The sequence below is a fragment of the Mercurialis annua genome, linkage group LG5, assembly GCF_937616625.2.
Source record: "Mercurialis annua linkage group LG5, ddMerAnnu1.2, whole genome shotgun sequence".
In the NCBI taxonomy this organism is placed as follows: domain Eukaryota; kingdom Viridiplantae; phylum Streptophyta; class Magnoliopsida; order Malpighiales; family Euphorbiaceae; genus Mercurialis; species Mercurialis annua.
In genome coordinates, this window is record NC_065574.1 from 27,935,302 (window position 1) to 27,946,501 (window position 11,200).

General features: G+C 33.2%; 1 long non-coding RNA gene across 1 annotated transcript; it reads left to right on the forward strand.

Moving 5' to 3' along the window:
• The first annotated feature begins 7,857 nt into the window (after positions 1-7,857).
• LOC130015492 (uncharacterized) lies at positions 7,858-9,854 on the forward strand. Its single transcript, XR_008790707.1, has 3 exons — positions 7,858-7,945; positions 9,292-9,364; positions 9,770-9,854. It is a non-coding gene; the product is annotated as an uncharacterized LOC130015492 (long non-coding RNA).
• Positions 9,855-11,200: the final 1,346 nt, after the last annotated feature.

Sequence of the window (11,200 nt, forward strand, 5' to 3'; positions counted from 1 at the left end):
AAGCCAAACATTTACAAACGTTACAAAACAAATCCAAGGGTTTACAAATGTTACAAAACAAATCCAAATTGCTAAAGAAATCCAATCGTTTAAAATGTTATGAAACAAATCCAAACGTTTCACCTTTTTAATGATTTATGCCAAACGTTTACAAACGTTACAAAACGAATCCAAATGTTTCCCCTTTTTAGCGATTGAAGCAAAACTTTTACAAATGTTACGAAACAAATCCAACGTTTGTAAACGTTACGAAACAAAACCAAACGTTTAACGTTTCACCTTTTTAGCGATTGAAGCCAAACGTTTACAAACGTTACATAACAAAACCTAACATTTCACCTTTTTAGCAATTTAAGCCAAATATTTACAAACGTTAGAAAACAAATCCAAACGTTTCACCTTTTTAGCAATTTGAGCCAAACGTTTCACCTTTTTAGCGATTTAAGCCAAACGTTTACAAATGCTACAAAACAAATCTAAACGTTTCACCTTTTTAGCGATTTAAGCCAAGCGTTTAAAACGTTATGAAACAAATCCAAACGTTTCACCTTTTTAACGATTTAAGCCAAACGTTTACGAACGTTACAAAACAAATCCAAACATTTAAAACGTTACGAAACAAATCCAAACCTTTCACCTTTTTAGAGATTTGAGCCAAACGTTTACAAACGTTATGAAACAAAACCAAGCATTTAAAACGTTACGAAACAAATCAAGATGTTTCACTTTTTTAGCGACTTAAGCCAAACGTTTACAAATGTTACAAAACAAATCCAAACGTTTCACCTATTTAGCGATTGAAGCCAAACACTAACAAACGTTACTAAACAAAACCAAATGTTTAAAACGTTACGAAAAAAACCAAACGTTTCCCCTTTTTAGCTATTTAAGCCAAACGTTTACAAACGTTACGAAACAAATCCAAGCATTTAAAACGTTACAAACAAATCCTAAGTTTCATCTTTTAGTGATTGAAGCCAAACATTTAGCGATTTAAGCCAAACATTTACAAACGTTACAAAATAAAATCAAACGTTTAAAACATTACAAAACAACACCAAACGTTTACAAAGATTACGAAACAAAACCAAACGTTTCACATTTTTAGCGATTTAATTTAAACGTTTACAAATGTTACAAAACAAATCCAAATGTTTCATATTTTTAGCGATTTAAGCCAAACGTTTACAAACGTTACGAAACAAAACCAAACGTTTCACCTTTTTAGCGATTGAATCCAAACGTTTACCAACGTTACAAAACAAATCCAAGCGTTTAAAACGTTACGAAACAAATCCGATCATTTCGCCTATTTTGAGATTTAAGCAAAACGTTTACAAACGTTAAGAAACAAATCCAAATGTTTCATTTTTTTAGCGATTTAATCCAAACGACTAAAAAGTTACGAAACAAATACAAACGTTTCATCTTTTTAGCGATTGGAGCCAAATCTTTAAATCGTTTCGAAACAAATCCAAACGTTTAAATAGTTACGAAACAAATCCAAACGTTTAAAACGTTTCGAAACAAATCCAAATGTTTCACCTTTTTAGCGATTTAAGCCAAACGTTTACAAACGTTGCAAAACAAATCCAAACGTTTCCCCTTTTTAGCGATTTAAGCCAAATGTTTACAAAACGATACGAAGCAAATCAAAACGTTTCACCTTTTTAGTGATTTAAGCCAAATGCTTACAAACGTTACAAAACAAATCCAAACGTTTCAATAGTTACAAAACAAATAGCGAAAATGGTGAAACGTTTGGATTTGTTTCGTAACGCTTTAAATGTTACGAAGCAAATTGCTAAAATGGATAAATGTTTTGATTTGTTTCGTAACGTTTTAAACGTTTGGTTTTGTTTTGTAACCTTTTTAGCAATTTAAGCCAAACGTTTACAAATGTTACAAAACAAATCCAAACGTTTCCCCTTTTTAGCGATTTAAGCTAAACGTTTACAAACGTTAAGAAAAAAAAACCAAACGTTTTACCTTTTCAGCGATTTAATCCAAACGTTCCACATTTTTAGCGATTTAAGCTAAACGTTAACAAACGTTACGACGTTTCACCTTTTTGGTAATTTAAGCCAAACGTTTACAAACGATAACAAAACAAAGCCAAACGTTTCACCATTTTAGCGATTGAAGCCAAACGTTACAAAACAAATCCAAAAGTTTCACCTTTTTAGTGATTTAATCCAAACGTTTCACCTTTTTAGTGATTTAAGCCAAACGTTTACAAAAGTTACGAAACAAATCCAAACATTTCACCTTTTTAGCGATTTATGTCAAACGTTTACAAACGTTACGAAACGAATCCAAACGTTTCACGTTTTTAGCGATGTAAGCCAAACTTTACGAAAGAAACCAAATGTTTCGCTTTTCTAGCGATTGAAGCCAAACGTTTACAAAACAAATTCAAACGTTTCCCCTTTTTAGTGATTTAAGCCAAAGGTTCACAAACGTTATAAAACGAATCCAAACGTATTACCTTTTTAGCAATTTGAGCCAAACGTTTCACCTTTTTAGCGATTTAAGCAAAACGTTTACAAACGTTACAAAACGAAACCAAAAAAAAAAAAAGACGTTTCAATTTTTAGCGACTTAAACCAAACATTTACAAACGTTACAAAACATATCCAAACGTTTCGCCTTTTTAGCGATTGAAGCCAAACGTTTACAAACGTTACATAACAAAACCTAACATTTCACCTTTTTAGCAATTTAATCCAAATGTTTCACCTTTTTAGCGATTTAAGCCTAACATTCCATATTTTTAGCGATTTAAGCCAAACGTTAACAAACGTTAAGACATTTCACCTTTTTAGCGATTTAAGCCAAACGTTTACAAACGATACAAAAGCAAGACCAAACGTTTCACCTCTTTAGCGATTGAAGCCAAACGTTTACAAACGCTACAAAACAAATTCAAACGTTTCACCTTTTTAGTAATTTAATCCAAACCCTTTTAGCGATTTAAGCCAAACATTTACAAATGTTACAAAGCAAATCTAAACGTTTCACCTTTTTAGCGATTTAAGGCAAACGTATACATATGTTATAAAACGAATCCAAACGTTTCACCTTTTTAGCGATTTAAGCCAAACGTTTACAAACGTTACAAAACAAATCCAAATGTTTCACCTTTTTAGCAATTTGAGCAAAACGTTTCACCTTTTTAGCAATTTCAAACGTTACAAAACAAATCCAAACGTTTCACCTTTTTATCGATTTTAGCCAAGCGTTTAAAACGTTATGAAACAAATCCAAACGTTTTGCCTTTTTAACGATTTAAGCCAAACATTTACGAACGTTACAAAAAAAATCCAAACGTTTAAAACGTTACTAAACAAATCCAACGTTTCACCTTTTTAGATATTTGAGCCAAACGTATACAAACGTTATAAAACAAAACCAAACATTTAAAACGTTACGAAACAAATAAAAACGTTTCCCTTTTTTAGCGACTTAAGCCAAACGTTTACAAACGTTACAAAACAAATCCAAATGTTTCACCTTTTTAGAGATATAAGCCAAATGTATACAAACATTGCAAACTGAAACCGAAACAAATACAGACGTTTCACTTTTTAGCGACTTAAGCCAAACGTTTACAAACGTTACAAAACATATCCAAACGTTTCACCTTTTTAGCGATTGAAGCCAAACGTTTACAAACGTTACGAAACAAAACCAAACGTTTCACCTTTTTAGAGATTTAATCCAAACGTTTCACCTTTTTAGCGATTTAAGCCAAACGTTAACAAACGTTACGACGTTTCAACTTTTTAGCGATTTATGCCAAACGTTTACTAACGATACAAAACAAGGCTAAACGTTTCACCTCTTTAGCGATGGAAGCCAAACGTTTACAAACGTTACAAAACAAATCCAAATGTTTCACCTTTTTAGCCATTTTAAGCCAAACGTTTAAAAACGTTACAAAACAAATCCAAACGTTTCACCTTTTTAGCGATTTAAGGCAAACGTTTACAAACGTTACAAAACAAATCCAAACGTTTCATGTTTTTAGTGATTTAAGCCAAACGTTTACAAACATTACGAAACGAAACAAAATGTTTCTCTTTTTTAGCGATTGAAGCCAAATGTTTACAAAACAAATCCAAAAGTTTCCCCTTTTTAGATATTTCAGCCAAACATTTACAAACGTTACGAAACAAATCCAAACGTTTCACCTTTTTATCAATTTGAGCCAAACGTTTCCTCTTTTTTGCGATTTAAGCTAAACGTTTACAAACGTTACAAAACAAATCCAAATGTTTCACCTTTTTAGCGATTTAAGCCAAGCGTTTAAAACATTACGAAACAAATCCAAACGTTTCTCCTTTTTAACGATTTAAGCCAAATGTTTACGAACGTTACAAAACAAATCCAAACGTTTCCCCATTTTAGAGATTTGAGCCAAACGTTTACAAACGTTATGAAACAAAACCAAACATTTAAAACGTTACGAAACAAATCAAAACGTTTTACTTTTTTAGCGACTTAAGCCAAACGTTTAGAAACGTTACAAAACAAATCCAAACGTTTCACCTTTTTAGAGATTGAAGCCAAACATTAACAAACGTTACTAAACAAAACCAAACGTTTAAAACGTTACGAAACAAAACCAAACGTTTCACCTTTTTAGCGATTTAAGCCAAATGTTTACAAACATTACGACACAAATCTGAGCATTTAAAACAGTACGAACAAATCCTAACATTTCACCTTTTTAGTGATTAAAGCCAAATGTTTTGTGATTTAAGCCAAACATTTACAAACGTTACAAAATAAAATCAAACGTTTAAAATATTACAAAACAACACCAAACGTTTACAAAGGTTACGAAACAAAACCAAACATTTTAATTTTTAGCCATTTAATTTAAACGTTTATAAACCTTACAAAACAAATCCAAACGTTTCACATTTATAGCGATTTAAGCGAAACGTTTACAAACGTTACGAAACAAAACCAAACGTTTCACCTTTTTAGCGATTGAACCCAAACGATTGCCAACTTTACAAAACAAATCCAAGCGTTTAAAACGTTACGAAACAAATCCGAATATTTCGTCTTTTTAGCGATTTAAGCAAAACATTTACAAACGTTACGAATCAAATCCAAATGTTTCAATTTTTTAGCGATTTAATCCAAACGTCTAAAAAGATACGAAACAAATCCAAACGTTTCACCTTTTTAGCGATTGGAGCCAAATGATTACAAACGTTATGAAACAAAACCAAACGTTTAATCTTTTTAGCGATTTAAGCCAAACGTTTACAAACTTTGCAAAACAAATCCGAACGTTTCCCCTTTTTAGCGATTTAAGCAAACGTTTACAAAACGTTACGAAACAAATCAAAACGGTTCACCTTTTTAGAAATTTAAGCCAACGTTTACAAATGTTACAAAACAAATCCAAACGTTTCCCCTTTTTAGCGATTTAAGCTAAACCTTTACAAACTTTACAAAAAAAACCAAATGTTTCACCTTTTTAGCTATTTAATCACAACGTTCCACATTTTTAGTGATTTAAGCTAAACGTTAACAAATGTTACGATGTTTCACCTTTTTAGCGATTTTAGCCAAACGTTTACAAACAATACAAAACAAAGACAAATGTTTCACCTTTTTAGCGATTGAAGCCAAACGTTTACAAACGTTACAAAACAAATCCAAAAGTTTCACCTTTTTAGTAATTTAATCCAAACGTTTAACCTTGTTAGCGATTTAAGCCAAACGTTTACAAAAGTTACGAAACAAATCCAAACGTTTCACCATTTTAGCTATTTAAGTCAAACGTTTAAAAACATTAGGAAACAAATCCAAACGTTTCACTTTTTTAGCAATTTAAGACAAACGTTTACAAACGTTACGAAACAAAACCAAACGTTTCGCTTTTTTAGCGATTGAAGCCAAATGTTTACAAAACAAATCCAAACGTTTCCCCTTTTTAGTAATTTAAGCCAAATGTTCACAAACGTTACAAAACAAATCCAAACGTTTCACATTTTTAGCAATTTGAGCCAAACTTTTCACCTTTTTAGAGATTTAGGAAAGATGTTTACAATCATTACAAAACAAATCTACACGTTTCACCTTTTTAGCGATTTAGAAAAAAGTTTACGAACGTTACAAAACAAATCCAAACGTTTAAAACATTACGAAACAAATCCAAACGTTTCACCTTTTTAGGGATTTAAGCCAAGCATTTACAAACGTAAGGAAACAAAGCCAAATAGTTCAAACGTTAATAAACAAATCAAAACATTTCACCTTTTTAGCGACTTAAGCCAAACGTTTACAAACGTAACAAAACAAATCCAAACGTTTCACCTTTTTAGCGATTGAAGCCAAATGTTTACAAACGTTAGAAAACAAATCCAAACGTTTAAAACGTTATGAAATATATCGCTAAAATGGTGAAACGTTTGAATTTGTTTCGTAACGTTTTAAACGTTACGAAACAAATCGGTAATATGGTGAAACGTTTGGATTTGTTTCTTAACGTTTAAACGTTTGGTTTTGTTTTATAACCTTTTTAGCAATTTAAGCCAAACGTTTACAAATGTTACAAAACAAATCCAAACATTTCCCCTTTTTAGTGATTTAAGAAAAACGTTTACAAACGTTACGAAACAAAACCAAATGTTTCACCTTTTTAGCTATTTAATACAAACGTTCCACATTTTTAGCGATTTAAGCCAAACGTTAACAAATGTTACGACATTTCACCTTTTTAGCGATTTAAGCCAAAATGTTTACAAACGAACAAAACAAAGCCAAACGTTTAACCTTTTTAGCGATTGAAGCCAAACGTTTACAAACGTTACAAAACAAATCCAAACGTTTACAAATGTTACAAAACAAATCCAAACGTTTCCCCTTTTTAGTGATTTAATCCAAACGTTTCACCTTTTTAGCAATTTAAGCCAAACGTTTACAAACGTTACAAAACAAAACCAAGCGTTTCGCTTTTTTAGCGATTGAAGCCAAACGTTTACCAAAAAAATCCAAATGTTTCCCTTTTTAAGCGATAAAAGCCAAAATTTTACAAACATTACAAAACAAATCCAAACGTTTCCCTTTTTTAGCAATTTGAGCCAAACGTTTCACCTTTTTAGCGATTTAAGACAAACGTTTTGTAATACCCCGTAAATTTTTAGCGTTTTCCGACAAATTTTTCCGAACAATTTGAAGTAAAAATCAAAGTTATCAGTCGGGTTCGTTTTGGTTCGTGAGTGAGTTGGTTGATGGCTAAATCATAAAAGAATTGTTATTTAAAAAAAAAGAAAAAAAAATAAATAAAAAAGCTGATGTTCAATTCTCGTTCGAGAATCTGATGATTCTCGAACGAGAATCAAACTTAGTCTCGAACGAGAAACAGGCCTGAGAGGCTGTTCTCGTTCGAGACAAAAGTACCTTAGCGAGGGGGCATGTTTGCCCTTTGTTCTAACCTATTCCGACCTAGTTAAATACGTATTTTTTTTAACCCAATCTCTTCTCCACGCTGCAAACAAACCCTAGCCCCCATTCCCTTGCTCTTTCGCTGAAAAACGAAGCTGAAAACGTTATCCAAAGATCGCTGTCCGGTAAGCTTCTTGTTATTCAATTTTCCAGATTTTGCTTATTATCGACACCTCTGAATTTTTGATCGTTCTCTCTCGATTCTAGGTAGAAACTGATTCCGGTTGATCTCAGACGTTCTAGACTCGTATATCTACGATTCCCAACTTTTAGTTTACTCATCGGTACGTTATATTTCTCGTATCAATCGCCGCCGTCTTACCGTTTTCAAGTAATATTCTGTTTTTGATATTAAATCGACCTCTTGGGATTTTAATTTGTTCGACAGCCGTTTGGAGGTCGAAATCAATTCCGTTTGTTTTCCGTGAAAGTAGACTCACGCATCTACGTTTCTACACTTTTCGTTTGTCAAACGGTACGTAAACGAACTCGTACTAATCGCCGCCGTCTCGCCGTATTATTTTCTTATAAACTGTGATTCTTGAAATATTGATATTGTCGATGTCAAATTTTCCCTCTTAGGCTGTGTTGATGACTATGTTATGATTATGAGTTAGTTTAATTGAGTAAATAACGGTTTAAACTACTAGTCATGGGTTATTTCAAACTTCGATTCTTATTGTCGTTCTCGGAACGATTAGTTTTGGTTAATGTGTTTGATTTTGATTTCATTGCTTTGGGTTCTTGCCAAGCTTGAATATGTTATTGATTATGGTTATGTTAGGAAGTCTTTAATTTGATTGATTTAAATTCTTTAGTAGTTAATGAATTGATAGTTGGTTAATGATTGAAATTCGGTTTCTGCAATTGTTTTTGAATGTTTGGGTTAGCTATGGGTTTCAAATTGAAGAAGATGATTAGGTGTTGGTGTTTAATTGGCTAGTTTGAATTTGTTTTGGCTAATGGGTTGTTTTGGTCATTAAGTTTTTGTGGCTAAAATATAATGGTTCCTAAACTTATCTTTTAACTATTTGATATTGATTTTTGATTTTTAATTTACGAAATTGGTTTCGACTTATTAATTAGCGATTTAAATAATATTATTATTTATAATTTGAAATTAATCCGGGCATTAATATTTTAAGTTTAAATTAAATATCAATTTAATTATAGTTATACATAAAATTTTATATTGACTATATTAAATAAATATTGGGGATTTTATTTTATTTCAAAGTTTATCAAATTAATTTTATTATTTTTTTTGGGCATAAAAATAATATTTGAATATTTAAAAATTAAATTAATAATTATTATTAATTGTTAAATTGATATTTTTGGCTTAGGATGCCTTTGAGATTAAAGTTATATTTTTACTTTATTTTGTTATTTAATTATTTGAGATATTTGCCGGTATTATTTAATTACTCGGGTTTCAAGCTATTGAGTTCTATCTGGATATCGATTAATATTTTTAGTAAATATTAAATTATAAACTGTGGCTTATAACTCTGGTTTTATGGTTGGGTCGGGTTAGACCTGGGTCGCCCGACATGTGGAATTAGCTTGGTAGTTTTAAGAAACTCGGCTACCCCATTATTTGAGGAATTGATTTTATTTATTTATTAAATATTATTTAATTAATATTTTCGGATGATTTAAATATGAACTCAATAGGCTTGATTTATTTACGGCATTATAATTTAAGTGAGGTTGTGTTTCTCTGTGTTTCTATCTGGATTATTTGTGCGAGTCCTACTTGGTGTCTAGTATTCTTAGAGTTAGGGGTTGAAGCGATTTTAACGTATGATTTATTTTTAGACTCTTCGACTACTCGCGCTCCGGAGTCGAACCAGGGTTAGCTGTTTGCCAAGATCACGTGGATAAGCAAGCAGTGAGTTTGTAGTGCTATTTACCGCTTTATTAAGTACCACAATTTATTTTAATATTATAAACGTTTGCGAACTGTTTTTACGGATTATGGAACTTGATTGAAACGAACTACTCGATAGGCTTGTATCGAGACTGTGTGCACCGGTAAGTACTCTGGGAAATCGGCAGACTAAAGTCTTGCTCACGCTGGTATATTTATTTGACGAGGATTTGTTCCCGTCCACTTTGGGTTTATCGGTATGCTATGTCATACTTACGCTGGGATCATTTCAATACTGTTTTTCCATAATCATATTATATTAGTATAAAAAATATTTTGATTTAAGGGTTTTAAACTTAATAAATGTAAATAGTATTGCGAACTCATCTCAGTATATCTGACCCCGTTGTTTCCCCAAATTTTCAGGTTTATGATTTGAAAGCTGGTCCACTCCGATTCTTTTGTTTCTTCGGAGGTCTTTATGATATCTAAACTAGTTATTGTTTTCGAACTCTTAGACCGCAGTAGAACTAGTTTATTTATTTCATATTATTATTATTATACTTTGGAATTATCGATTTGCTCGATTATTTATTGGCATGTTCACTCCGAATTATTTATTTTTATATATAAGGCATGTTGTTGAACTTATCAGATATTTATATTAGAACTGGAATATAAATTGCTAGACCTAGGTTGGAGTCTCGGTTGCCCCCGAGCAGTTTTCTGCAGGTTTATATTGTTTATTGTTTTTCCGCAAGGCTTGCTACAGGTTTTGGTACGACCATACCCATACCCTAGCGCCGGTCACGATCCACGAAATTGGGTCGTGACAAAGTTGCTATCAGAGCTTTAGTTTCGAACTAAGGCCAAATTTTTGCATGTTATGTGTTTATCGCTTTAAGGCATGTTAAGTGTCATAGTTGTGTCATAGGATCTACTGCGGAATTAGGATTCAAGTTTTGTCTTTTGAAACGTCATCTTTTGTTTTCAAAACTTCTACCTTCACCTTTAGGGATGTTTGAGTCGGTCTTATGTGTTACTAATGTTTTACTTTGCGAAATTTTTGCTTTACTCTGGAATGTTTGTGTTACTACACTGGATAAATTGTTAATTTTTGAGCTGTTTAATTATACTCTGGGTGTTGCCAAGTGGGCATTATTTGTGAATTGTTTGTTTCATTCTTAGGAATTAATACTCGTAGGCGTGCTGCAGCTCAGGCTGAGGCTGAAGCTGATGACGCTATGTCGATTGAGGTCGACCAACATGAACCAGAGGTTCAAGTTGGCAGGGGACGTGCAGGTGGAGTTCCGGCCGGTAGAGGCCGAGCTGGCAGAGGTCGGGGTGGCAGAGGTCAGGCTGCTGGAGGTAGAGGTAGGGGACGTGGTGGTGCAGGCGTTCAGGCACCAGGTGTACCACAAGCTCCTATCGATCCATTTGACTTCACGACGTTTTTGGCTGGGATCACTGCACTCCAGAATAATCAAGTGCAACTGCAGGCGGGACAGATCGCCATGCAGAACCAGTATGCTATGCTGGGACAGATTGTGCAGCAACAGGTACCACAGGCTGGTGGTGTTGCGGTTGGTGGTGCTGGAATCACTGACAGAGACTTGGTGTTGGCTTATCTGAGGCTGAAACCGACTGAGTTTGCGGGCGACGGCGACGCCCTAGATTTTCTGGAGGAGGTTGAGCGGAATGCTCAGAGACTTCAGGCTTCTGAGAGACAAACTGTTATGCTAGTGGAGATGTCCTTGAAGGGTGCTGCAAATGACTGGTTTCGCAGGGAAATTCGCGCAGTTATGGCTACTATTACATGGGCGGACTTTGTGACATAATTCAAGGAATTTTATCTAC